Source organism: Stomoxys calcitrans, chromosome 5 (genome assembly GCF_963082655.1).
Source record: "Stomoxys calcitrans chromosome 5, idStoCalc2.1, whole genome shotgun sequence".
In the NCBI taxonomy this organism is placed as follows: domain Eukaryota; kingdom Metazoa; phylum Arthropoda; class Insecta; order Diptera; family Muscidae; genus Stomoxys; species Stomoxys calcitrans.
The window spans coordinates 127,638,994-127,666,395 of record NC_081556.1 but is presented as its reverse complement, the minus strand read 5'-3'; the positions used below and the strand labels follow the sequence as shown (position 1 = coordinate 127,666,395).

General features: G+C 37.3%; 1 protein-coding gene across 1 annotated transcript in view; it reads left to right on the top strand.

Moving 5' to 3' along the window:
• Window positions 1-5,889: 5,889 nt before the first annotated feature.
• Window positions 5,890-27,402, top strand: part of LOC106094338 (serine-rich adhesin for platelets) — a 337,903-nt gene continuing 316,390 nt past the window's right edge. The window contains exons 1-2 of the mRNA XM_013261550.2: window positions 5,890-6,136; window positions 16,641-16,789. The gene's annotated coding sequence lies outside the window, so the exon portion shown is untranslated. The remainder of the gene's footprint in view (window positions 6,137-16,640; window positions 16,790-27,402) is intronic.

The window sequence follows — 27,402 nt, the reverse complement described above, 5'->3', positions numbered from 1 at the left end:
GATTCCAAATATAACAGATATATTAGACAAGTTAGGAAAATCGAATTATTTTTCTATTCTTGACCTCAAAAGCGGTTTTCACCAAATCGAAGTCCATGAAAAGGACAGACAAAAAACTGCATTTTCAGTAGATAACGGCCATTATGAATTTAATAGAATGCCATTCGGGTTGAAAAATGCACCGAGCACTTTTCAACGATTGGTAGATAATATTTTAAGGGAAAATGTTTCGAAAAGGGAGTGTATGGTTTATATGGATGATATTATTGTATTTTCCAATGGACTAGAAGAACATGTAAAAAATTTGAAATCAGTGCTTAACAAATTAAGAAATGCAAGGCTCAAAATTCAATTAGATAAATGTGAATTTTTCAGGAAAGAAGTCGAATTTTTGGGTCATACAGTAAATGAAGAAGGCGTGTCCCCGAACCAAGCTAAAATTGAAGTTATAAGAAAATTACAAATTCCTAGAACTGAAAAGGAAATAAAAAGATTCTTGGGAATGACGGGCTATTATAGAAGATTCATAAAAAATTATGCACACATTACTAAACCCATGACTAAATACTTGAAAAAGGACTCGATTTTAGATATAAAAGATATAAATTACATCGATGCATTTAACATTTTGAAAGAAAAGTTGGTTCATGCTCCAATATTAGTTTATCCCGACTTCAGTTTACCTTTTGAAATTACTACGGATGCGAGCAATGTTGCTATTGGAGGAGTTCTATCGCAGAACGATAAACCGATTGCATACGTATCTCGAACTTTGAATGAACACGAAATAAACTATTCCACCATTGAGAAAGAATGTCTTGGAATTGTATGGTGTTTAAAACAATTTAGGCCATATGTCTATGGCAGGAAAATTAAACTTTTTACTGACCACAAACCACTAATATGGTTAAATAACTTAAAAGAGCCAAATTCGAAATTAATGCGGTGGAGACTTCAAATAGGAGAGTATGATTATGAAATAAACTATAAAGAAGGACACCTAAATAAGGTGGCGGACTGTCTTAGTAGAATTGAAATTAATAATACCATATCATCAAATCAAAATTTTAACAATAATGAAAATCTAAATTCAATTAAGGAATTGCAAAAACCAATAAATATTTATGACAATCAAGTTATATTTCAAAAAATAATATCAGGCGCTGTATCAATTAGAAACTCAGTCATACATAACCACAAAAGAAAAGTAATAAAGGCAAAGGAATTTGACGATGATTTCCTGAAAACAATTATAGAAAATCATTTTGATCACGAAAAAACAAACGCACTATTTGTAGATGATGACATATTTAATAAATTAAAATCAATCTTATTTAAAGATTATAGTAATCTAAAAATTGTCAGATGTCTCAAGAAATTAATTGATATCCTCGACGAGGAGTATTTAGAAGAGATAATCTCTAATGAACATTTGAAAAATAACCATAGAGGATGCAATGAAAACTACAAAGAAATTAAAGATAAATATTATTACCCATATTTGTATAAGAAAGTATCGGAATTTATAAACAATTGTGAAGTTTGTATGCTGTCAAAATACGAAAGGAATCCAGATCTAGTTCCTTATAAAATATCTGAAACCCCTAGAAGACCACATGAAATTATCCATATGGATGTATTTTATTCCATAAATAAAAGTATATTTGTTACCATGATAGACAAATTTAGTAAAGTAGCACTTATAACTCGTGTTACCAATAGATCAGACCCCGAATTTAGGAAATGCATCTTAAGATATTTAAGCTCTTATGGAAATATTGAAAAAATTGTAACAGATAACGAACTCGGAATGAAATCACATGGAATGATGGAGTTCTTAAAAGAAAAGAATATTGAAATTAACTTTACATCAAGTTTAAATCATAATAGCAATAGCGATATTGAAAGGCTACATAATACTATCAATGAACATTTAAGAATTCTCAAGCAAAGCAAAATTGACATTTCTATAGAAGAACAGATGATTCAAATAAATGGTTTCTACAACCATACTATACATAGTACAACAAATATAAAACCAATTGATTTTATTCAAGGGAAGATTAATGAATCTCAATACCCGGATATATATGATAGGATGCTAAAGAAAAAGGAACAAGTAATTAATAAACTGAATGAATCAAGGATAGGAGAAAAAATTCTAGAAGACGGCATCAATTATATCAAAGAGACTAGAGGAGGCAAAAATTATCAGAAATTCAGGAAAATAGAAGGAAGGAAAATTGACGACTCTCATTTAAAAGACCAAAATTCAAAACAAATTTATTATAAAACACATGTTAAAAAGAAAAAGAAATTCCAAAACGCACAGAACGTAAGATTCCCAGTGCAACAAACCACTAGAAGGGGTAATGCTGTTAAACGAAATAATTAGTAGCAACAATACAGGAGCATAAAATCGAATTTTAAAGATTACTGCATTAATTATATCTAAATAACAAATAATTATTATAATTGTCTAAATTGGTCTTCCTTGATCTTATATTCTATTAGATCACAATGACAACTTTGTTGGTACTAATAATTTTGATATATGGAATTCATGCGGAGAATATCGAAATAATCGATTTGGACAACAACAATGGTTATTTACCAATCAAAGTGGATGAAGTGCGGCTTATTGAGTATAATATGAAAGTATTACACATAATTAATATAACAGAACTAGAAGTTGCTAGAAACCAAATAGAAGTTAATATTAAGATGTTAAATGAAACGCTACCAAGTGACACAAAAAATGACTATATACATAGGACGTTGCTTAGGAATTTTAGGGAACTGGATACAAAACTTAAAGCTTTAACACCAAAAATAAGAAATAAAAGAGGATTAATTGACTTATTAGGGAAAACATTAAAAGTTATTGCAGGAACCATGGACAGTGAGGATGAAAAAGCAATCTATAATGCATTACATAATTTAGATACAGAAAATACCGAACTTATTAATGAAAATAACAAACAAATTAAAATAAACAAGGAATTACAGGAACAGATAGAAATTCTAAACAAAAATATTTTGAATATTGAAAGATATATTTCCAGCCAAATAAAAAGTCTTGTATTAAATACTCAGATTAGGGAACATTATTACTATTTGAAAGTATGTTTTCAAATACACAATGACATTAATTCTTTACTTCATTTTATCGACACAATAGAGGACGTTATTTTGACCAGCCGATTAGGTATCCTCACAAGAAATATTTTGACAGACCAAGAAACAAAACTGATAGAATCTGACGAAGAATTTAAAAATATTGATTTAGTGTCATTACTATATAAGCATAATATTATTATATTTACTCTATTAATTCCTAAATACGGAAAAGAAAAATATGAAAAATATCGTCTTTTTGAAATTTTGGATGATAAAAATGAAACAATTAGTTTTAAGCACAAAGAAATATTGTTAAAAGACGGTATTGTTTACGAATTTAATGAGAAATCGGAAAAAGCAAGCAATCTTGTAAAATTAAATGATGAATGTATTATCGATATTTTTACAAAATCCATAATAAAAAATTGCATTAGAATTAAGAAAAAAGCAGAAGAAACAATAAAAATTATAACGCCAGGCTCTATTGTAATACAGAAATTTCATAAAACCAAAATGAAAACTACTTGTGGTCATAATATTTTTGTAGAAGGAACAAAATGGATTAAATACAAAAATTGTACTTTATATCTTAAAAATCAATCTTTTACAAATGTCGAAAACACTATTAAACACCATTATTTAAACCCTGAGTTTATTAAAGCTATACCATTTACAAATACAACCAAAGAAGAACTTACTATGGAAATATTGGACACAAAAAATGTCCAAAATAGAAACAAAATTGAAAAACATCAAAAAGTGTCAAATTACCATTATACATGTCTGTATTTGTTAATATCAATTATAATTATACTTATTTCATATCAAAGTGTAAAAAGATTTAAGTTAAATCTATCATCGACTCCGAGGACGGAGCCCGAAACAAGCGTTGGGGGAGTTACAGGGCCACCCACGCTGTCCGCAGAATTTTAATTCATTATGACTATGGATTTTTGCAGCATTAGCAAAAATCCATGATCAACGAAATTGTCGCAAATGGATTTTGTATATACAAAATCCATTTACCCCAACCAGCCACAGAGAAACAGAGATCAATGCAAATATCATTTGACCACCCATAGCGAGCCATAATGAAAACATATACTATGAAGAATTCATCAGCTAATTGTAAACATTTATTTATTAAGCTAGCGTTAAGGAAAATTTGAAATAAAGATTCAGTTAGACTTGAAACTTACACAAGAGAAGTTTGTATCTAAAACTTATCAACCCATACAACTTATAATTCTTCTAAGTGGTAAGGATCAAAATCAGCTACGCAGAAAGGGTCCTGGATGTAGCCCTCATATAAACTGATACTCAGATTTGATTTCTAAAGCCCCTAGAAGCCGCCATTTTCATCTGATGTGGCTAACATTTGGAACAAAGACTTGAGTAATGGCTCCCAGTATCCATGCCAAGTATGATCTGAATCGGTCTTTAAACTCATATAGCCCCCATATAAACCGATCCCCCGATTTGACTTCTTGAGCCTCTAGAAGCCTCAAAAGGTCCTGGATATAGCCCCCATATAAACTGATACTCGGATTTGATTTCTTAAGCCCTTAGAAGCCCCCATTTTCATTCGATTTGCCTAAAATTTGTAACAAAGACTTGAGTTATGACTTCCATCATCCATGCCAAGTATGATCTGAATCGGTCTATAAACACATTTAGCCCCCATATAAACCGATCCCCCGATTTGACTTCCTGAGCCTCTAGAAGCCTCAATTTTCATCCTATTTGGCTGAAATTTGGAACAAAGACTTGAGTTTCGATCTCCAACATACATGCCAAGTATGATCCTAATCGGTCTATAAACAGATATAGCCCCCATATAAACCGATCGCCGGATTTGATTTCTTGAGCCCTTCGAAACCTAAATTTTCACCAGATTCGGCTGAAATTTGGCCCAAAAACGTATCTCATAACTTTCAACTTGTTTTTACCTATCCTTTCATTTTATTTGATTTCGACAATAGTTCATAATATTTGTATCTGTTGTGGTGAGTATCCAAAGTTCGAACAGGCCGAACTTAATACGTTTTTATACCCTCCACCATATGTTGGGGGTATACTATTTTCATCATTCCCTTTGCAACATATCGAAATATTGATCTGAGACCCAACAAAGTTCATGTATTCTTGATCGTCTTGACATTCTAAGTAGATTTAGTCCTAGCTATAGAAACAACTTGTCATAAACATTTCCTATATTCCATCACTCCTTTGCATATGCCCCTTCAACATTCAGATATCAATCTCCTTAAATAAAAAAACCCCCATTATCATTACAGATCATTTGAATAAATGAAGCACTTCTGCAACGATTACCAAGATCAAAGACTGACTGTCTATCTGTCTTGTGTGAACGAGCCGCCAAGTGGAGCTCGTGCTTAAGTTCGAAGCAAACATGTTGGGGCTTCCCCAGGCCCCAAAAAGAGAACTCTTGTGTTATGATGAAGTTGGATATGAAGTCAAGTCGAGCCAAGACATAGTTTTATGCTAGGCTTTTAAAGTGCGAACAGAGAGAAAAATGCACGAACAACATACAAACGCACACACACACACACACACCGCACAAATGGCACACAACGGATCCCAAGCAACAGCAAGAGGGAGCCAACCAAAAGCGGCAGCAGCAGCAACAACAACACCATCACCAATCGATACAACTAGACACAGAAAGACAGACGATCCATGCATATGGCAAACCGAAAAAATTTGCTTAAACAATTTTCAGTTCTTTTCTGTTGATCGCAACGAAAAGACGGTGGTTGGTCGTAGCGAAGAAGTGACAGTGAAACACTCGACGGTACGGGCTGGAGAGTAGTAAAACCGTAAAACCAAACATACAAAAGAAAAACATCAAACACGATATTAAATAACATCGGGGTACCGCATTGCAAAAACGGAACAGACGGACGCACGGTTAAAAACACAAAAAGCGAAAAAATTTAAATTCACATTTTGAAAAGTGTTAACGAAATTATAACAAAACAACAACAATTTCAACGTAAGTTTAGGAAAGAAATTTAAAACCAAATGTTAACATAAATTGTCTTACAAAACATAAATCTCAAAAAAGAAATAAAGTTTTTGCCTCTTTTTTTTTTTGAGGGCATTTTCCCCTGCCTTTTCCCTGTCTTTCTTTCTCAACCAGAGGAAAGCAAAATTGTAACACCTCATCTGTTATGAGATGCAATTTTTTTTTTAGTTATTAGCGAGGGAAGTAAAATGTTAGTGTGTGTGTGTATGTGCCGCTATGCTGTCAAGAGTGAATTTTTTGAGAGAAATTAAAGAAAAAAATAAGAGTGAGTGTCAGCCAGACAAAAAGAGAGTGAAAAAGAAGAAGAAGTGAAGAAGTTATGGTGCTTGGTGGTTGTTGTAAAACTGCATAAGAAAAACCCAAAAACAAAAGTGGCAAAGAAGCAAAGGCAGAAAATGGCAAACAACAACAAGAAAAAAAGCTACAGGCATACTCCATACATCGAAAAGTGAAAATACCCAGTGTGTTGCAGTAAACCAGTAAACAAAACTCACAATGAGTGCAGGCAACAACAAACGCACAGTCATATGCGAAAATATTCGCAACAACAATGCCAACAACGCAGACAAAGATTAACACACAAAATGAACTTGAGATAAATATCATATATAACAATAACAATAATAATAATAACAATAATAACCGAACATGAAGTCCACATCCACTTACAACAACACCAAAAATGCTGCAAAAAAGTTTATGAACCAAAAACAAAAAAGCGATGCAGCCACAAAAAAAAACTTGGTCAACCGGACAGTAAATGAAGAGGGCAGATAGATGATGACTACAAACACAGATGCATGAACGGACAGACTGACTGACCGACAGAGTGGTGCATTAATGAAGAAAACAAGAAACGCAGCAAAGACAGCTGTTCGCAACGATACAAAGTGCAAGAAGAAGAAGAGGCTTCATCGCATGAGTGTTTTTAGATGGCATGGCAGCGGGACTAATGCCAAATTCAATTTATTGTGCGTGGAGTGGAAATCATGAATATCAGGAAGAAAGTGAGACCATATAATGCATTATCGCCAAGGAAAGGCTTATGGAAAATATAGGTCAAAGCATCCGGGAAAATTAATAAAAAAAACTAAAGTTGGAAAAATTGAACTTTTGAGACAGATGACTTTGAAATTTGAGTTCCAGATAATGGTTGATTAAATTAAAATATTTTTGTAAGGCGGAACCAAGCCCCGTTAACTTCCAAGGGGGCCTGGGGTCTTGGAGAATATATGGGATCTTGATTCTATCCAAGAAGAAGGCCCTTGAAGATCTTTTAAATTTTTGGACCGTATATAGCACTAACTTAAAGAGGACTTGTGAAATGCATCACTCAAAATTTCAGCGAAAATTGGTTTTTACCGCTATTACTATGGGCAGTTATATGAAGTATCGGATCTATAGGAGATGTATTGAGACATTGGACGACGAAGACCTTAACAAAAATTTGCTAATCCTTGTTCCATTTCTACGAGTTTGGATGGTTTCAAGAAGTATAATTGGCCTTGTACAACTTGGTATGACTAGAGAAGAGGTCACTGCAGCTCAGAGATTAGCGTGTCCCTCTATGATGTTAAACGCAGGGGTTCGAATCCTGGCAAGAACATAAAAAAAATTTTCAGCGTCGGTTATCCCCTACTAATGCGATATTTATGAGGTACTATGCCATGTAAGAATTTCTCCCCAAAGAGGTCGCAACTCTATATGTATAGTTGTTGTTGTTTATTTTATGGTATTCAATATTGCTGTTTCAAATTCAAATTCAAACTTAAGGTTTTTGCTTTAAAAAATGTTCTTCAAACTTTGTTAATGGGAAATTTTGTCTTTAAAAAGATTTCGCTAAAAATATCTTTAGAAAAGAATGTCCGTCTATGACGCCGAACAATCCAGGCGTTCGGGGGTCAACACCAACAAAATTTTCACCTGTGGTTATTCCCTTCACAAATGCTGGCTACATTTGTAAGGATTACCTGTCATATTAATACTTTTCTTCCAAGAGATGTCGCTATGCGACACTCCGTTCGGACTCGGCACGAAAAAGGAGGCCCTTATTATTGAGTTTATACATTAATCGGACTGCAATCCTTGATATGAGAGAAGTTTCCCCTGATCCTTAATGGAATGTCCAATTTGAATAAGCTTCGTTTCTAGGCCAAAAAGATGCCTGTAATAAATTTTTACACAAATTATTGTGGACTGACAGACAGAGAGACACAGACAGACGGATATAGCTAAAGTGATTGTGAGTCGATCGGTATGCTTGTTGAAGGGTCTATCTCTCTTCCTTGTACGACAGTAGTTGTAGGCTATAAAAATATTAAAAAGTGCGTTCTCAGAAACGTAGTACAAAACAATTTTTAGAGTTTTTTTTGTTTAGTATTACAAACTAAAATCAATCTGGTCCACATGACCCCTTTGCAATGGTCAACTACCTATATCAATAAGAAGTATCTATGAGAAATTTCATGCGGATAAACTCATTCGCTCGAACGCTATCATGATTTCGGCTACCTGTAGAACAGATAAACGAATAAGGATAGACTGACTTAACCCATTAACGACGAATGGGTAGAAAAATAGCCAAGAAGAGAACTATCTTAGAACAATTTTAGCTCGAGATACATATTGGGTTGCCCAAAAAGTAATTGCGGATTTTTCATATAGTCGGCGTTGACAAATTTTTTCACAGCTTGTGACTCTGTAACTGCATTCTTTCTTCTGTCAGTTATCAGCTGTTACTTTTAGCTTGCTTTAGAAAAAAGTGTAAAAAGAGTATATTTGATTAAAGTTCATTCTAAGTTTTATTAAAAATGCATTTAATTTCTTTTAAAAAATCCGCAATTACTTTTTGGGCAACCCAATACAATATGTACGTATACAGAAGCCACTCCTAAATCTGAACCGATTGTGACCAAGTAGAATAGACATAGTGGTAATGGTAAATGAATACATTGCCCAAAATTTCGAAACCCTTGTTATGGCTCTATACACGACAATCAGTGGCAGCATATATTTGAGAGCTATACCTAAGTCTGAACCGATTTCAATAGATTTCTTCTCTAGGTCTTAAAAATCATCTTTGCTAAATTTCCAGAAAATCCAAGATTTTGTCGTTGTGATAATCTATGCTATGGCTTCTAATTCCAATGTGCGTGGGAAAAGCCAAATTGATCCAATTGAGACTTTGTTCATTTCTTTGTAGACTTTCTAAAAATGGGTGAAAGTGTCTTCCAATAGCTTTGTTTGTAAAGAAAAATTTCTAAAAAAAAATGTCTATAGGTCGATGACATTTTGTCATTTCATAACACATCATAATATCCATTGCCGACCCTACAAAGTACCTATGTATGTCTTTAATAGTCGTAAAAATCGAGGACGATCTAGCCATGTAGGTCCATTCTTTCGTCTATCAATCGAAATCACGCTACGGTCTTTCAAGATAGAGATATTGACCTAAAACTTCGCACATGTTCGGATTAAGTTCTAAGATGGGCTTTACATTAACTTTCTTTCGCCATTACAGAATACTTGTTCCTCTAGCCGATCGTAAAACAGATTTCTCAGCGTCTCGATCTTCTGTGCTCTATTTACAATGTCTGACACCCAGTTTTGAGATGCCTTTCTCCACTTGGTCTCTCCGTGGAAGTTTTAGTCTTCCCCTTTTTCGTGTTTTCTTATGGTCGTCTTCAAAAGACTTTTTTCGCTGGAGCTTCTTCATTCATTCCGTTCCATATTGATGCGTTTAAGTATGCCATACAGCTCATACAACTCGTGGTTCAAACGACGCCTATATACTCCATTAACGCAGACTGGTTTATATAGTTACGAAGAATCTTTCTCTTAAACACCCCAAGTACTGCTTCATCTGCTTTTGCAAGTACCCATTATTCAGAGGCATACAAAAGCACCGGTAGTATCAGTGTCTTTTGTAGTGTGATTTTCGTCTGTCGAAAGATGGCTTTGCTCTCGAACTGTTTACTCAATCCTAAGTAGCATCTTTTAGAACTGGCGTCATTTGTTTTGTTCACGGCGGTGAAGAGGTAGATAAAGTTGCTGACTATCTCAGAGTTTCTCCATTTTCTTTATTTGCTCTGGTGTTCAAGAATTTGTGGAAGCTGATGTTCTATACCGAAGATGGCCTATGTCGGACTACATCTTAATATAGTCCCCCATAAGGCCGACCTGACTATCTGTGGTTCTAAGCCCTTTAAAGCGGCATTTATTACCCATGAAACCATAATCCTAATCCGCGCCTCTTGACTTGAAAAAAGCTATTATTTCTAGCATTTATTTTTTTAGGCAAAGGCATGAGGAGCCTAACGCAACACATTGTGCCAAAATTCAGCGAAATCTGATAATAAATGTGACTATAATGTGCCTAAGACCTTAAATCTGCAGATCGGTATATGTGGGGACTATATCAAAATATAGTCCTATCTAGCCCATCTTTGAACTTAATCTGCCTATGAACAAAAAACTAATCTGTGCAAAGTTTCAGCTAATTATTTTAATTTTTAAAGACTGTAGCGTGATTTCAACAGACAGACGGACGGACATGATTTGATCGTCTTAGGTTTTTACGACGATCAAGAATATATAGTGAGTTGCAAACGGAATGACAAAATGAATATATTCCCATTCTTCGGTAGTTCGTATAAAAAACTATTCTTTGTTTTATTCATACCAGGCGGTATTGTTTTGATACTATGCAGGGTATTGTTTACTTCACTATCAATACCGTATGGCATCAATATTAGCACTTTTCGTATAAATCTTCGTATCAGTGGGCCCATTTCCGGTATACATCATTTTTGAAAATTGGGATGAGACGAGCTTCCCAGGACCTATCCTACGGCGTTAGAATAGTGGCAATTGGTCAGCTCGAGTGACAAATCTTTAAACTGGGATCGTTCGCTATCACCAGATGACCTATACCGTGAGAGGTTTGTCATCCCTTCCAATTTTCTGTAGGGTGGGGACCCGAACTCTTTTGCAGTAGGCGAATTTTTCTGTTATGAATAGATTTACATCAAGATCTCCATTTTCTGTTTTGTAATGTAAAAAGCCATCGAGCCTTCCATATGACTTACTCGGTCTTCATATTCTATGGACTTGTGAATAACGTGGAATTATTAACATCAAATAATATTAAATTATCCATACCCAAGATATTTCTGCCTAACAACTTAGTTTCATGCTGGTACATACCGTACATATTGTCCCATTCACATTCCTGGTGGTCAGACTTTATTAGGCCTGGCATTTTAAAAAGCTGGAATTTTTGAATTCCATTGAAAATTTGAGACAAATCTGTTTTAATGGCATTACCTTTATTTACCACATTGTTCGTCAGCGTCAAAGCTGAGTTTATTTTAGGAATTTAAAAGTTTGTTTGTAGGTTTCTTGCTCAGACTTTAAGCTGTACCATTCGTATAGTAATTTAAATTACCACAAATCTCAATATACATATTTCATAGATGCAGTCAATACTGGTAGGTATTAAGTTTAGCAAAATATATTGACCTGACCTTGAGTGAACCATCACGCAATGTCTGCTAAAACATCCTTCGCCTTTAAGAAAATTTCTTCCGAATCAAAACGCCACTACTTTACTATCGTAAAACACTTTTATTGCCTTAACTTAAGAATGCAGCACATAAACTCAATAATCTCTCGGGCCAAAAAGGATCTTTACTAGAGAAAAGGGAGGAATTTTATGCTTCTATGCCACAATTATGACAGAAAACAGGAAGGATTCGAAAATTGGGTCAGCAAGGCAATTAAAAACAAAAACAGTTGCATAAAACACCGTTGGCCCACAAAACGAATATGGGACAAGAGCAACAACAACAACCCCAATAAAAACAACGACAACAGCAAGCAACAAACAAAGCCAAGAGCCGCAGATCACGTTTAAAAGAAATTTATTAAAATTAATTACCAGCCACCAACAACAATAATAGCAACAGCAACAACAACAACAACAACAATAGCAAAACAGCATCTTTTTGTGTTAAAAAATTTTAATTACATCCGATTTTTTTTTTTTGTAACTGTGCGATTGAGTGAGTGTGTCACCGCACTCTCCTCTCTCGCCAAACACTTGATTGGCGCTCGCTCATCAAATGAAAGAAATGAGATTTCGTAAAAAAAAATCAAATTTCATAAAAGGAGAGACAAAACAGATAATGTGAGTAAGTGCGTTTGTGTTTGTACATATGTAGGAGCGACCGAGTGTGCTTTGTTGTGGTTAACAGTGCCATGGATTGGGGATGGATGAATTGCGGTGTGTAAATCGTAAACAAACAAAAACAAAAAAAAATAATAAGCATGGGCAAAAAATATTGGAGAATCAACAGAGAGACGAAAAATATACAACAAAAACAAAAACGCAAAATTGCATAATATAAACAAACATACAACAGACACACACCACCAACCTACATATGTATGCATAGGTAGATAGATGAGTGCGTTCGTTTTGAGCCGTTGATGGTTGTTGGGGAAGGCATGAATGGATGAAGCTGGAGATAATAATTGAGCCGTTAGTGTTGTTGTTGTTATTGGTTGATAATGATGATGATGATCGTTGACCACAGCCGAATAGCAAACACACTGCAAACACCATTAAGCAAAGGCATCAAACACTCGAACACCATCACATAGATCTGCCAATATACGCAACTGCACCTGCATCTCCCAGCCATCAAGGTCCCCTCCGTGCGTTGGTTTCAATAATGACGATTATCATTGATGACGCTGTATTGAGTGATGCGAGCGTTGTGTATAAAACTGTAAAATTGTGACGATGATGTGAAAGATCTGACACAGCTAAGAGTTGTTCGTCGTTGTGTGATGTCAGAGGATGAAGACACTAATGAAGATGATAATAATGATGATGATACGTTGTCAAGTGTTTTTGTTTTTGTATGGAGGGTACTTAAAAATTTACAAAAAAAAAAATTATTTACAGAAAGTTTTCTGTGTAATTGATTTTTCATATTTAAAATAAACAAAACAATGAAAACGCAAAATAACCGCAAGAGCTAAGCTGAACGAATGGGTCGTTCACACGTAACAAAAAGCCTATAATCCTAATAAAACGAAAACAAACAAAAAATGTTGCCGAATATTTTTTAACACCTTCATCATGGAATATTGCATTCATTAGGGTATTCAAGGGTTGGGGGTTACCTATCAGATATGTTGCTAATGAGTAGAGTGATGAAATTTGCTAGTGTTTTGGTGTCTTCCGCGTAGAAGGCTAAACCTATTTTCAATAAATTTTCACACTTTCTGTAGAGTGGTCATCAAAGGAAACTGGGGTATTTTATTGTCCACCAATAAAACGGGTTTGAGGATAGAGTACGAATATGATGATGAGAGTCTGGAGAGCCATTACACCTTCCTCAAACGGAAAATTAGATCGGCCTGTACTACAGGGTACTCAAATAAAAGGTTTATCCAAATTTAGGAAGAGAGTCTGTGGAAGGCCCACAGTGAAATAAATTCCCAATGAACATGTTAGTCCAAAGAATAGAGTTCGTATCTAGGGCCAAGAGTCTGGAGGACCGCCTCAACACCAAAAGACCCCAAAACGAATATGTATGCCGACAGGATTCTTTTGTTCTCAGGTCTGCAATGATTTGAATGTCCAAATTTGAACCAAGTCTGCGCCTAAACCATTAAAAAACCTCAGCGCACATATTGGACGATCGGGACAAAATGGAACTCCAATGAAAGATATTTAGAGGCTACCGTAGCGCAAAGGTTACCATCTCCGGCCATGACACTGAACGCCTGGAATTGAATCCTGACGAGAACATTAAAAAAAAATGTTCAGCGATGGTTATCCCTTCCTAATGTTGGAGGCCACCGTAGCGCAGAGGTTAGCATGTGCGCCTATGACGCTGAACGCCTGGGTTCGAATCCTGGCGAGACCATCAGAAAAAAATTTTCATTGGTGGTTTTCCCCCTCCTAATGCTGGGAACATTTGTGAGGTACTATGCCATGTAAAACTTCTCTCGAAAGAGGTGTCGCACTGCGGCACGCCGTTCGGACTCGGCTATAAAAAGGAGACCCCTTATCATTGAACTTAAAACTTGAATCGAACTGCACTCATTGATATGTGAGAAGTTTGCCCCTGTTCCTTAGTGGAATGTTCATGGGCAAAATTTTCAATTTGCAATGTTGGCGTCAGGAGGCGTGTCCGCCTATGACGCTGAACGCCTGGTTTATAATCCCGGTGGAGACATCAGAAAAAAATTCAGCGGTGGTTATCCCCTTTGTAGCTGGCGACATTTTTAAGGAAATTTACCATACAAAAGCCTCTCTCGGAAGTGGTGAACGCCGTTGGTATTCGGCTATATGAAGGAGGCCCTGTATCGTTGAGCTTAAACTTGAATCAGACAGCACTCATTGATATCTGAGAAGTTTGCACCTGTTCCTTAATGGAATGTCCATGGGCAAATTTGCATTTGCATTGCTGGGGACATTTGTGAGGTATTATGCCATGTTAAAACTTCTGGTCAGAGAGGTGTCGCGCTGCTGCACGCCATTCGGATTCGGCTATACAAGGAGGCTTTAAATTTAAATCGGACAGCACACTATGTTGTTGTTGTAGAGGTGTGATGTACACCAAGAAGGCAGCCCTTGCCGATGAAGGATTCCATCGGGTCAATCCGGTACGTACAATCTGCTGCCATAGGATTGTTCCACTCTATGTATAACAAATGCGCCACGAACACTCAACAGAACGATTTCAATATCCTACAAGGTCAACTATTAAGAAGTGGTCTTGGACAACTGAACTAAAAGTTTCACATTCGGAAGTCTACCGAGAAGGCTCACAGATGTTGGCCACTATATAGACGGACCGTAGGCTCGAAATTGTTCACTGGAGCATGACTGGACCACTACCTACTTACGGCTTTGTAGTTTGATGAACTGAGTTGGAGAAAAAGTGCAGCATAAAGATAATACAATCGGTTCAGAGAACATGTTGTCTTAGAGGTGCGATGAAAATCACATCCAATAGAGCACTGGGGGCTTTAGATATCAGACCCATAGATATACAGATGAAGTGTAAAGCAGCCAATGCGACTTCGAAACTTCGCGACTTTAGACGATGGGAGAATAGATAGAGTTTGGGAGCAGATCATACCAGGGCGGCATAATCGAGGCGATGATAGGAGACCTGGAAGAAATGAAAGAGTTTTTGGTTTGTATACCTGAGACGAAACTTGAGATCGAATGCGTGATACTGCTGCCAGCGGCACTGTGGATTGAAGGCACTATGGTATTGCCATCTGGAAGTTCATGCTACGTGGATGGATCAAATTTAGAGAACAGGCTGGGTCCTGGAGGTCTACATTGAGATCCCTGGGGCTGAGATCTGTTTCCGACTGGATCTTTACGAACAGTAGGCTGGCCATCAAGGCTGTAACAACCTGAACGGCACAAGGAATTCTTCCCTTATGACTAACGGCAATGCTGTTGAATTTCTTAGAAATCGGTTCAAATTCGAATATAGCTCCCATATATATGTTTCAAAGGATTTTCACTCTTAGAGCCTTTGTCAGCGAATTTCTTAACAGATTTTCTCCAAATTTCCACAATGTCTTTTTCTACGATTTTAACTATGTGTGCGCGATTTTGGTTAAAATCTGATAAGTTTTAGATATAGCTTCCGTATATATTTTCGCCCGATTTTGACTAATATTGCAATAATTTGACCATCTTTTAAATGATGCTCACAAAATTTTTTACTAAGATTTCTCTTATAGCTCTTCTGATTAAATTTAAATTTCAAAGAAATCTATTCAGATTTAGATATAGCTCCCATATATATATGTATCTCCCGATTTCCACTTTAAGGCCTTTGCTAACGCATTTATTCACCGATCTTCTGAAAATTTTTGACAACGATTTCTCCCATGACTTTCACAATATATACGAATTTTGGTTGAAGTTCTACAAATTCCAATTTAATCAAATTTTAGTTTCGATGAATTAACCTGCATACCCAATGAGGTATAGGGTATCAAAAGGTCGGCTTCGCCCGACTTTAGCCGGTCCTTACTTGTTGTTTATATATCTGATAGAAAAGCAAAACAACAAAAACTCTTCAAAAAGTCAAGGCAAAATGTGGTGTGCTAAATGCAATGGGAAAGTTACAGTGGTCGCGATTTCGGCCTTACTAAGAGCCTCATCAGACTGTTTTGCCATTAAAGTAAGGCCGAAATTACCATCACTGCAATGCATCACTATCCAATGCATTTTGCACACCACATTTTGCCTTAACTTTTTAAACGATTTTTCTTGTTTTGCTTTTCTATTCGAAATAGAAACAAAGACAAAGACCTATTGATCTTAACTGGACGTAAAGTCAACAACATACTTAAATTCATAACATTTTTGTTTTGCCCTTTAACATATCTAAAGTCGTAAATATTTTTCTTTTTATTACAGGAAATTTTAAGTGATTAAAGTGAGTGAGTGTAACCGAAAAGGGTTTATCAATTTATTAACTTGGTGAAAAAAATCGAAAGAAATTCAATAAAGCAACGAAACACAAAATATTTTCAACAGCAAGACCCACAACTCTTCAAATTAAAAAGGTAAGATATTTATACAAGAAATTGCTGTTATTTAAAGAATTGTGGCTTAAAGAATAGCGTCTTGCCTGGGTTCAAATCCTGGCTAGAACATTAGAAAATATTGAGAGCGGTGGTTATCCCCCTCACTAATGTTAGCGACATTTGTGAGGTACTATGTCATGTGAAAACTTCTTCTATTTTCCATTTTAGTAGACTATATTTCCTTGTAGTACCAACCTATATGGCTTTTTGGTATGTACTCTATATTAAACGTTTCTCCTTATTGCTATGCACATAATGCGTAACACAAATAAAATGCTTCTATTTTTATTTCATAGTCAAAATAGAAAAAATCACAAAATATTCATTAAATTTAAATAGTTTGGCTTTATGACGAAAATTTTATAACTAAACTTCCTTGTCATTCTAGTTTGAGCCATCCAGAATATTAAAATTGCCATACAAGTTTTTTTGTTCAATTTTTTTTTCTTAATTGTTTTATTTTTTTGCCCATTTTATTATATGTGAATATGTTTGTATGCAATCTTTGATCTCAGAGCATCGTTAGCTTAAATTAAAATGTTGAAAAGTAGTTGAAACCTCCTCGTTTATTGATGCACTTTGCGATGCAAGGGCAATGTTAAAATGTCAATGCAATATGTGTTCTAAATTTTTCATATATAACAAGGTTTATAACAAAATGTGGTTCTTGTAGTGTGTTGAAAGATAAAAACTAGTACGGACGGGCTAAAGTTGTGGAAGCCGACCTTTTGATACCCTATACCACATTGGATATGCAGGCTGAGTCGTCGAATTTAAAATTTGCCTTTATATGGGAGAAACCAATTTTCGTGTGAATCGGTTAAAAATTACCAAATTATTGCAATTTTAGTCCAAATCGGACGAACATATATATGGGAGCTATATCTAAATCTGGAAATCGTTTTCTATGAATTTCTCCAGTAATGTCAAGACTTATAAGAGAACGCCTCGTGCTAAATTTCGTGAGAATCGGTTTCTAAATGACCACATAATTGCAATTTTAGTCCAAATCGGACGATCATATATATGGGAGCTATATATATAACTAAGCCGATTTCTATGAAATTCTCTAATAATGTCGAGACTTTTAAGGGAACACCTCATGCTAAATTTCGTGAGAATCGGTTTACAAATGACGATGAAATTGCAATTTTAGTCCAAATCGGACGAACATATATATGGGAGCTATATCTAAATCTGAACCGATTTCCATGCAGTTCACCAATAATATCGAGACTTATAAAAGAACACCTCATGCTAAATTTCGTGAGAATCGGTTTACAAATGACGATGAAATTGCAATATTAGTCCAAATAGGACGAACATATATATGGGAGCTATATCTAAATCTGAACCGATTTCCATGCAGTTCACCAATAATATCGAGATTTAAAAAAGAACCCCCCGTGCTAAATTTCGTGAGAATCGGTTAACAAATGATCAAATTATTGCAATACTAGTCGAAATCGGACGAACATATATATGGGAGCTATATCTAAACCTGAGCCGATTTCTATGTAACTCACCAGTAATATCGAGACTTATAAGAGAACCCCTAGTGCTAAATTTCGTGAGAATCGGTTTACAAATGGCGACATAATTGCAGTTTTAGTCCAAATCGGACGAACATATATATGAGAGCTATATCTAAACCTGAGCCGATTTCTATGTAACTCACCAGTAATATCGAGACTTATAAGAGAACCCCTAGTGCTAAATTTCGTGAGAATCCGTTTACAAATGGCGATATAATTGCAATTTAAGTCCAAATCGGACGAACATATACATGGGAGCTATATCTAAATCTGAACCCATTTCCATGAAATGAGCCAATAATGTCGCAACTTTTAAGAAAATCACTGGTGCAAAATTTCGTGAGAATCAGTTAACCAATGACCAAATTATTGCAATACTAGTCCAAATCGGACAAACATATATATGAGAGCTATATCTGAATCTGAACCGATTTATATGTAATGCACCCATAATGTCAAGACTTACAAGAGAACTCCTCGTGCTTAATATCGTGAGCATCGGTTTACAAATGACGATATAATTGCAATTTTAGTACAAATCGGACGAACAAATATATGGAAGCTATATCCAAATCTGAACCGATTTTTGCAATTTCAATAGGCTTCGGATGAAAATTGCGACCTATACTTTGTACACAAAATAACATGGACAGACAGCCGGACTTATCTTAATCGAAACAGAAAGTGATTCTGAGTCGATCCGTTTACTTATCAATGGGTCTTTATCTCTTCCTTCAGGGTGTTACAAACAGATTCACTAAGTTACCCTGTACCACGTTAGTGGTACCATGAATAAATAAGCCTAAATAAAAATTTATTTGTGATTTTTTATACCCACCACCATAGGATGTGGATGTGGGTATACTAATCTAGTCATTCCGTTTGTAACACCTCGAAATATTGACCTACGACCCTATAAAGTACATATATTCTTGATCCTCTCGACAGTCGATCTAGCCATGCCCGTCCGTCTGTGGAAAACACGATAGTGGTCGAACGCGTAAAACTAGCCGCTTGAAATTTTGCTCAGATATTTCTTATTGATGTAGGTTGTTGGGGATTGCAAATGGGCCATATCGGTTCAGATGGTCCGAATCGGTCTATAACCCGATACAGCTCCCATATAAACCGATCTCCTGATTTCATTTCTTTATCCCTTACAGATATTTCTTATTGATTTAGGTCGTTGGCATAGGAAATGCTCCAACGTCTCATCATCTTCCACACATGCTCTACACATGTTATCACATGCCCCACCCATTTTGCATAAGTGAGTTCGTAGGCCTATGTGTCCCGTCATGATACCGAAAGCTATATTGATCTCCTACCTGCTTCCTTTCAGTAATAGCTTCGACTTCTCACGATCTGGATCCCCCCATAGGATTTTCGACCATTTTGCTGTTCCACAATTGTGCATGCGCATTCGTCGCCCACTCCCTTAACTCGGACTGCGTCGACCCGAAAGGTTTCGGGTTAACCAAGTTTATTGACGGCAGTCCTCTGGTCTTCAACGCCAAATCATCTGCCCTTTCATTTCCCCTTACTCCGTTGTGGCCCGGCACCTAAACGATGCGTATTTTGCCATCCTCACAGAAGGCGTTAATCTCCTTACACTGCAAGACTGTTCGTGACCTAACCGTTCTGGTTGTTATTGCCCTTATGGCAATTTTACTGTCGGTAAAGATGTTCAGACTCGACAACACTTCACGTATTCCGGGATCGCCCGGATCTCCGCCTGCAGGGTCGTATTATGGTCAGGCAGTCTAAAACAAATCTCAGTCCCTGGGTTCTCAATGTATACCCCCAGGCCCAATCTGTCCTCTGGCTTTGATCCATACTTGTAACATGATCTTCCAGATGGCTATACTAGTGTCGATGGCAGCAGTGCTTCGCACTTGACTTCAAGGTTCATCTCAGGTATCCGATCGGAAAATTCTTCCCTTCCTTCCAGGTTTCCTATCGTCGCCTCCCATCCTCAATCCATTCTCCCATCGCCTTAAGTCTCATCGCCGCAGCGGCTGCCTCACACATAATCTGTATGTCAATGGGTCGGATATCTAGAATAGTCTCCATTGCCCTAGTGGGCGTGGTCCTCATCGCTCCGCCTATGGCAAGACAACATGTCCGCTGAATCTGTTGTATGGTCCTTATGTTGCACTTTTTCTCCATAGCAGTCCACCAAACTACTGAGGCATAAGAAAGTATTGGTCTAATCACGCTCCTGTAGAGCCAGTGGACTATCCTCGGATTCAGGCCCCCTTTCGAGCCTACCTCCCTTCTACATATTGCCCGTTGGGGATTGCAAATGGGCAATATCGGGTCAGATTTAGATATAGCTCCCATATCAACCGATCTCCCGATTTGACTTCTTGAGCCTCTAAAAGCCGCAATTGTTGTCCGATTTGAATGAAATTTTGCATGTAGTGTTCTGTTATGACTTCCAACAACTGTGCCAAGTATAGTCTAAATCGGTCAATAACCTGATATAACTCCCATATAACCGATCTACCGATTTGACTTCTTGAGCCCCTGGAAGCCGCAATTTTCATCCGATTTGTCTGAAATTTTGCACATAGTGTTCTATTATGACTGCAAACAACTGTGCCAAGTACGGTCCAAATTTGTGTATAACCTGATATAGCTCCCATATAACCGATCATCCGATTTGACTTCTTGAGTCCCTGGAAGCCGCAATTTTTTTCCGATTTGGCTGAAATTGTGCCAAGTACGGTCCAAATCAGTCTATAAGCTGATATAGCTTCCATATAAACTGATCACCCGATTTGACTTCTTGAGCCCATGGAAGCCTCAATTTTCATCCGATTAGTCTGAAATTTTGTTCTATAATGACTGCCAACAACTGTGCCAAGTACGGTCCAAATTTGTGTATAACCTGATATGGCTCCCATATAACCGATCATCCGATTTGACTTCTTGAACCCCTGGAAGTCGCAATTGTTGGGCGATTTGGTTGAAAGTTTGCATGTGGTGTTTTGTTATGACTTCCGACAACTGTGCCTAGTATAGTCCAAATCGGTCAATAACCTGATACAGCCCCCATATAAACCGATCTTCCGATTTGATTTCTTAAGCCCACGGAAGCCTCAATTATCATCCGATTAGTCTGAAATTTTGCACATAGTGTTCTATTATAACTTCCAACAACTGTGCCAAGTACTGTTTAAATCGGTCTATAACCTGGCATAGCTTCCATATAAACCGATCTCCCGATTTGACTTCTTGAGCCCCTAGAAGCCGCAATTGTTGTCCGATTTGGCTGAAATTTTGCATGTGGTGTTCTGTTATGACTTCCAGCAACTGTGCCTAGTATAGTCCAAATCGATCAATAACCTGATATAGCTCCCATTTAAACCGATCTCCCAATTTGACTTCTTGAGCCCCTGAAAGCCGCAATTTATGTCCGATTTGACTGAAATTATTCCAAGTACTGTCCAAGTCGGTCTATAACCTGATATAGCTCCCATATAACCGATCTCCCGATTTGACTTCTTGAGCCCTAGAAGTCGCAATTGTTGTCCGATTTGGCTGAAATTTTGCATGTGGTGTTCTGTTATGACTTCCAACAACTGTGCCAAGTATAGTCTAAATCGGTCAATAACCTGATATAGCTTCCATATAAATATATAAAAGATTTCTTCCTTCTCTATTTTCGCATTAAAATCTCCCAGAACGATTTTAATATCATGGGGGGCGGGGCAGCGGTCATATTCTCTCTCTAGGCGCTCGTAGATAATATCCTTGGTCTGCTCGTCCTTCCTTCTGTCGGGTCATGGTCACAAATAAGGCTGATGTTGAAGAATTTGGCTTTTATGCGGGTAGCCTCTCATCCACCAATGCAAAGCTGAAGACAAGTGTTTCAGTCTCCGACTAACCACATATCCACAGCCAAATGCATGTTTCCTATTGTTGTTGTAGTGACGCCATTTCCTGTAAGGCGGTAATATCTGCCTTGTATTGGGTTGCCCAAAAAGCAATTGCGGATTTTTTAAAAGAAAGTAAATGCATTTTTAATAAAACTTAGAATGAACATTAATCAAATAATTTTTTTTCCAATTTTTTTCTAAAGCAAGCTAAAAGTAACAGCTGATAACTGACAGAAGAAAGAATGCAATTACAGGGTCACAAGCCGTTGAAAATATTTGTCAACGACGACTATATGAAAAATCCGCAATTACTTTTTGGGCAACCCAATACTTCTCTAATACATCCGCCAGCGCGTATATTGCACTTTCTCTACAAAGAGTGCGGACATTCCGGGTGCAGATCCTCAAATCATGGACCTTTTTTCGTTTGCGTGGGTCGTCCGTTCTTTCTATTCTTTTGCTTCGGAGGCGAGATACTGATCCAGCGTCCCAACCCCATGGTTTTTGCTGGATCGCACGTGTATGCCTAGATGGCGCGAGCCGCGTGCTCCAAGATCCGACGCTTGTCACCAGCCGCTCGTAATATGGCAACAGACTCGCCTTGTCATCTCGAGTATCATTGGCACTCAGTATTTTAATAAGAGCCAGTGCCATTTGACCTCTCACTGAAACTCTCCTCTCGATATCGCTGACTGCCAGCGGCCGCATTTGCAGCTACTCCGCATAAAAACGAAGCTTTCCACTATTCGCAACCTCGGTAGCTTTCAGCTAAGCTTCTCATGATAACGATGAACACCACACAAGTCGGAGTTCCAGCCCGTGTGGTGCTCACCGTTATCCCGTGTCGGCGGGGAAGCCCCCTGAAAGGCGAACCCAATAAGGTCTAGATCAGAGTAAAGTTGAATATATGAAGCTACCATACAGGCCGAGTGCCGCTTTGGGTATTAAGCACATTAAAGGAATTTTCATTTCCCGATTTCACAGAAATTTGAAACTGTCGCTTGTATAAGGCTTCTCGAAACCAGAATCAAATGTGATCCAAGTGGGATGGATATGGCAGAGTTATATGGTGGGTATCAAAAGTTCGAATCCGGCCAAACTTTATCGTTTTTACTCTTTTTTTTTTTTGCATTTTTCATAATTGTTTACATTGGCAACTTTGCTTATTACTGCGTGTCAATACGTCAATTAAAATCAAAAACCACCCAAGATGAAATAATCATCAAATATTTATGATTTTCAATTGTTGTTGTTTTTTTTCTGCTTTATTCACTGTTTTTTGTTATTGTTTTGTAATAAATAAAATTAGATAATAACCAGCTGAAAGGCACTCTAAGAGAAAAAATATGACATTTTACTTGCAATGACAACCGACAATAAAGAGTGGTCCAAAGACTTGAATGGTCAGCAAAAAAAAAAAAAAAAATCACAGCGGAAAAAAATGATTATAAAAACATCATCAATTGTTGATGATTTATGCCAAAGATAAAGAAAACGTGTAAAAAAGCAGCACTGTATAATTTTAGCATTTAAGCAAATAAACCTCATGGAAAAAGCTTTGAAATGTCAAGAGTTTTTGGGCGAGAGCGTGTCATTGATGGTTTGTGTCTAGTTAAGGTTTTGACCTTATCGAGTGATGGGCCAAACTTTGGTCCAGGGTTGGGGGATAAAACAATGATTTTACTTTCAGCACGTAGAGTGAGTCTCAATTTTAGACAGATTTGGAAATTTTTATGACAACCAGCATCTTGTCATATAACACTTAGATAGCTTTGATACAAACTAAAGGGCCACACCAGGCCATAGTGTAATCTAACATAGTCAGATTACACTATGCTAGCAATTGCAAGACATAAACAGACGAATACCATTGCATATGACCCCCAAATATACCTTGGTTGACGTTCAATCATCGCAAGTGGTGAACGAACATAGACATATTGGTAGCGTCCATGATAAGGGAGAATATAATGAAGACGTCATGTCTTGTGAATTGGTGTCCTGGAGAATTTCATATGCGAGAGAGTTTGGCAAGATAAATTTATCCATTTTACGCCAAAGAATATCTGTAAAATAAACATCTTTGGTGTTTTCTGTAATTTCTCATACTCTAGTGTCACATGAATATAACACATGTATTGAGAATGTGACATCAATGTTATTGATGGTGGATATATCCTAACGACATCCTATCGCACACCATTCTGTTTCAATACTTCTGCTGACATAGCAAACTGTTTGCCATTTAAGACCAGCAGGCTACCATCTAAAAAGTCTGTTGTTTGCTGTAAATGTCTGCTGCTCCAGTTATAAAGGGGCTGTTAGAGGGAGAGTAAAATAAACAAGTAAAACTTCTCTCAAACCAGCAAAAATTAAAGTTATTTGAAACCGAACAAGCATGATAAGTGGACCGGTTTACATGGGAGCTATATCAGGTTATAGACAGATTTGGACCGTATTTGGCACAGTTGCTGGAAGTCGTAATAGAACACTGCATGCAAAATTTCAGCCAAATCGGACAAAAAATGCAGCTTGTAAGGGCTCAAGAAGTCAAATCGTGAGATCGGTTTATATGGGGGGTATATCAAGTTATAGACCAATTGGAACCGCAGTTGACACAGTTGTTGGTAGTCATAACGGTACACTACATGCAAAATTTCAGCCAAATCGGACAAAAATTGCGGCTTGTATGGGCTCAAGAAGTCAAATCGGGAGATGGGTTTATGTGGGAGCTATATCAGGTTATAGACCGATTCGGATCGTACTTGGCACATTTGTTGAAAGTCATAACAGAACACTACATGCAAAATTTCAGCGAAATCGGACAAAAATTGCGGTGTCTAGGGGCTCTAGAAGTCAAATCGGGAGATCGGTTTATATGGGAGCTATATCAGGTTATAGACCGATTTGGACCGTACTTGTCACATTTGTTGAGAGTCATAACAAAATACTAAAAGCTCAATTTCAGCCAAATCGAACAAATATTGCGGCTTGTAAGGGCTCAAGAAGTCAAATCGGGACATCGGTTTTTATGGGGGGTATATCAACTTATAGACCGATTTGGACCGTACTTGGCGCAGTTGTTGGAAGTCATAACGGAACACTACCTGCAAAATGTCAGCCAAATCGGGCAACAATTGAGGCTTGTAAGGGCTCAAGAAGTCAAATCGGGAGATGGGTTTATATGGGGGGTATATCAAGCTATAGACCAATTTGATCCGCAGTTGACACAGTTGTTGTCAGTCATAACGGAAGACTACCTGCAAAATGTCAGCCAAATCGGGCAACCATTGAGGCTTGTAAGGGCTCAAGAAGTCAAACCGGGAGATGGGTTTATATGGGGGGTATATCAAGCTATAGACCAATTTGATCCGCAGTTGACACAGTTGTTGTCAGTCATAACGGAAGACTACCTGCAAAATGTCAGCCAAATCGGGCAACCATTGAGGCTTGTAAGGGCTCAAGAAGTCAAACCGGGAGATGGGTTTATATGGGAGCTATATCAGGTTATAGACCGATTCGGATCGTACTTCGCACATTTGTTGGAAGCCATAACGAAACACTACCTACTACAAAATTCGGACAAAAATTGCAGCTTTCAGGGGCTCAAAAAGTCAAATCGGAAGATCGGTTTATATGGGAGCTATATCTGAATCTGAAACGATGTGACCCATTTGCAATCCCCAACGACCTACATTAAGCATCTTTGCAAAATTTCAAGCGGCTAGCTCTACGCGTTCGACCTCTATCGTGATTTTGACAGACGGACGGACGGACGGACATGGCTAGATCGATTCAGAATGATGAGACGATCAAGAATTGATATACTTTATGGGGTCTTAGACGAATATTTCGAGGTGTTGCAAACGAAATGACAAGATTAGTATACCCCCATTCTATGGTGTTGGGTATAATAGAGATATGCGTAATTCCATGCATGTATTGGGTTGCCCAAAAAGTAATTGTGGATTTTTTAAAAGACAGTAAATGCATTTTTAATAAAAACTTAGAATGAACTTTAATCAAATGTACTTTTTTTACACTTTTTTCTAAAGCAAGCTAAATTTAACAGCTGATAACTGACAGAAGAAAGAATGCAATAACAGAGTCACAAGCTGTGAAAAAATTTGTCAACGCCGACTATATGAAAAATCCGCAATTACTTTTTGGGCAACCCAATATATCGCTGTTCAAATTCAGTCCTCACAGCTTCTGCAAATGTCGTTGCTGGCAACCTTCAGTCTGTCAGCATGTTTTCCGATTAGACAGTGAGCTATCATGACGGACACAATGACTGAGACGTATCTGCTCTCTAGATTATCTTCAACTCTAGATTAGTCCACATAGCCCCCTCTTTGTGACCACCTATGATTCGTTGTCCTTTCGGCCTGGTTCTGAAAACTTAGCTTACATGTCGTAACCCTGAAATGTGTAGGGTAGTTCTTTGTCTCGCAAGCTCGTTCGCTTTACCACTCCCTGGGATATCTCTTTGGCCCGGCACCCAGAACAGGTGAATTTTGAACTGTTCAGCCATATCGTTTTTTTAATTCAGAAATACGTTCACCTGGAATTTAATGGCTGCCTGGCTGTCTGAGAATATCTTAATGCCAATTGTCGTAATGACATTATATCGTAGCCATTCCACCACTTCCTTAATTGCAAGGATTTCCGCTTGATACACACTGCAGTGGTTGGGTAACCTTTTCGATATGACCAGTTCTAGACCAAAGCCTACCTGGTCCGTCTAGTTTGAAACCATTCGTATAGAAGTCTATGTAACTTCTGTTACCAGGGATATCGTAGATCCACACCGATTGGATAGGAGGAATTGTGGTACAGTACTTTTCGATGTTTTGCGGATATTAATCCGCACCCTTTTTCAATCTAACCTAACCTAGGCCGGTCTTCCGATTTAAGGTCTAAAGCCCATAGAAGCCGTATTTATTATCTAATTTCACTGAAATTTGGCCCAGAAATTTGCCTTCGTTTCGAATATGGGTTACATTGGACAATGCCCCGTTATACCCCCTTTATAGACCGATCTCCCGATTTAAGGTCTTAGCCCAATAGGAGTCGTACTTATTGTCTGAATTCGCTGAAATTTAATACAGTGAATTGTCGCAGGGCCCCTGATATACCGGACAATATTCTACACGGATGTCAGGGGCCCGGC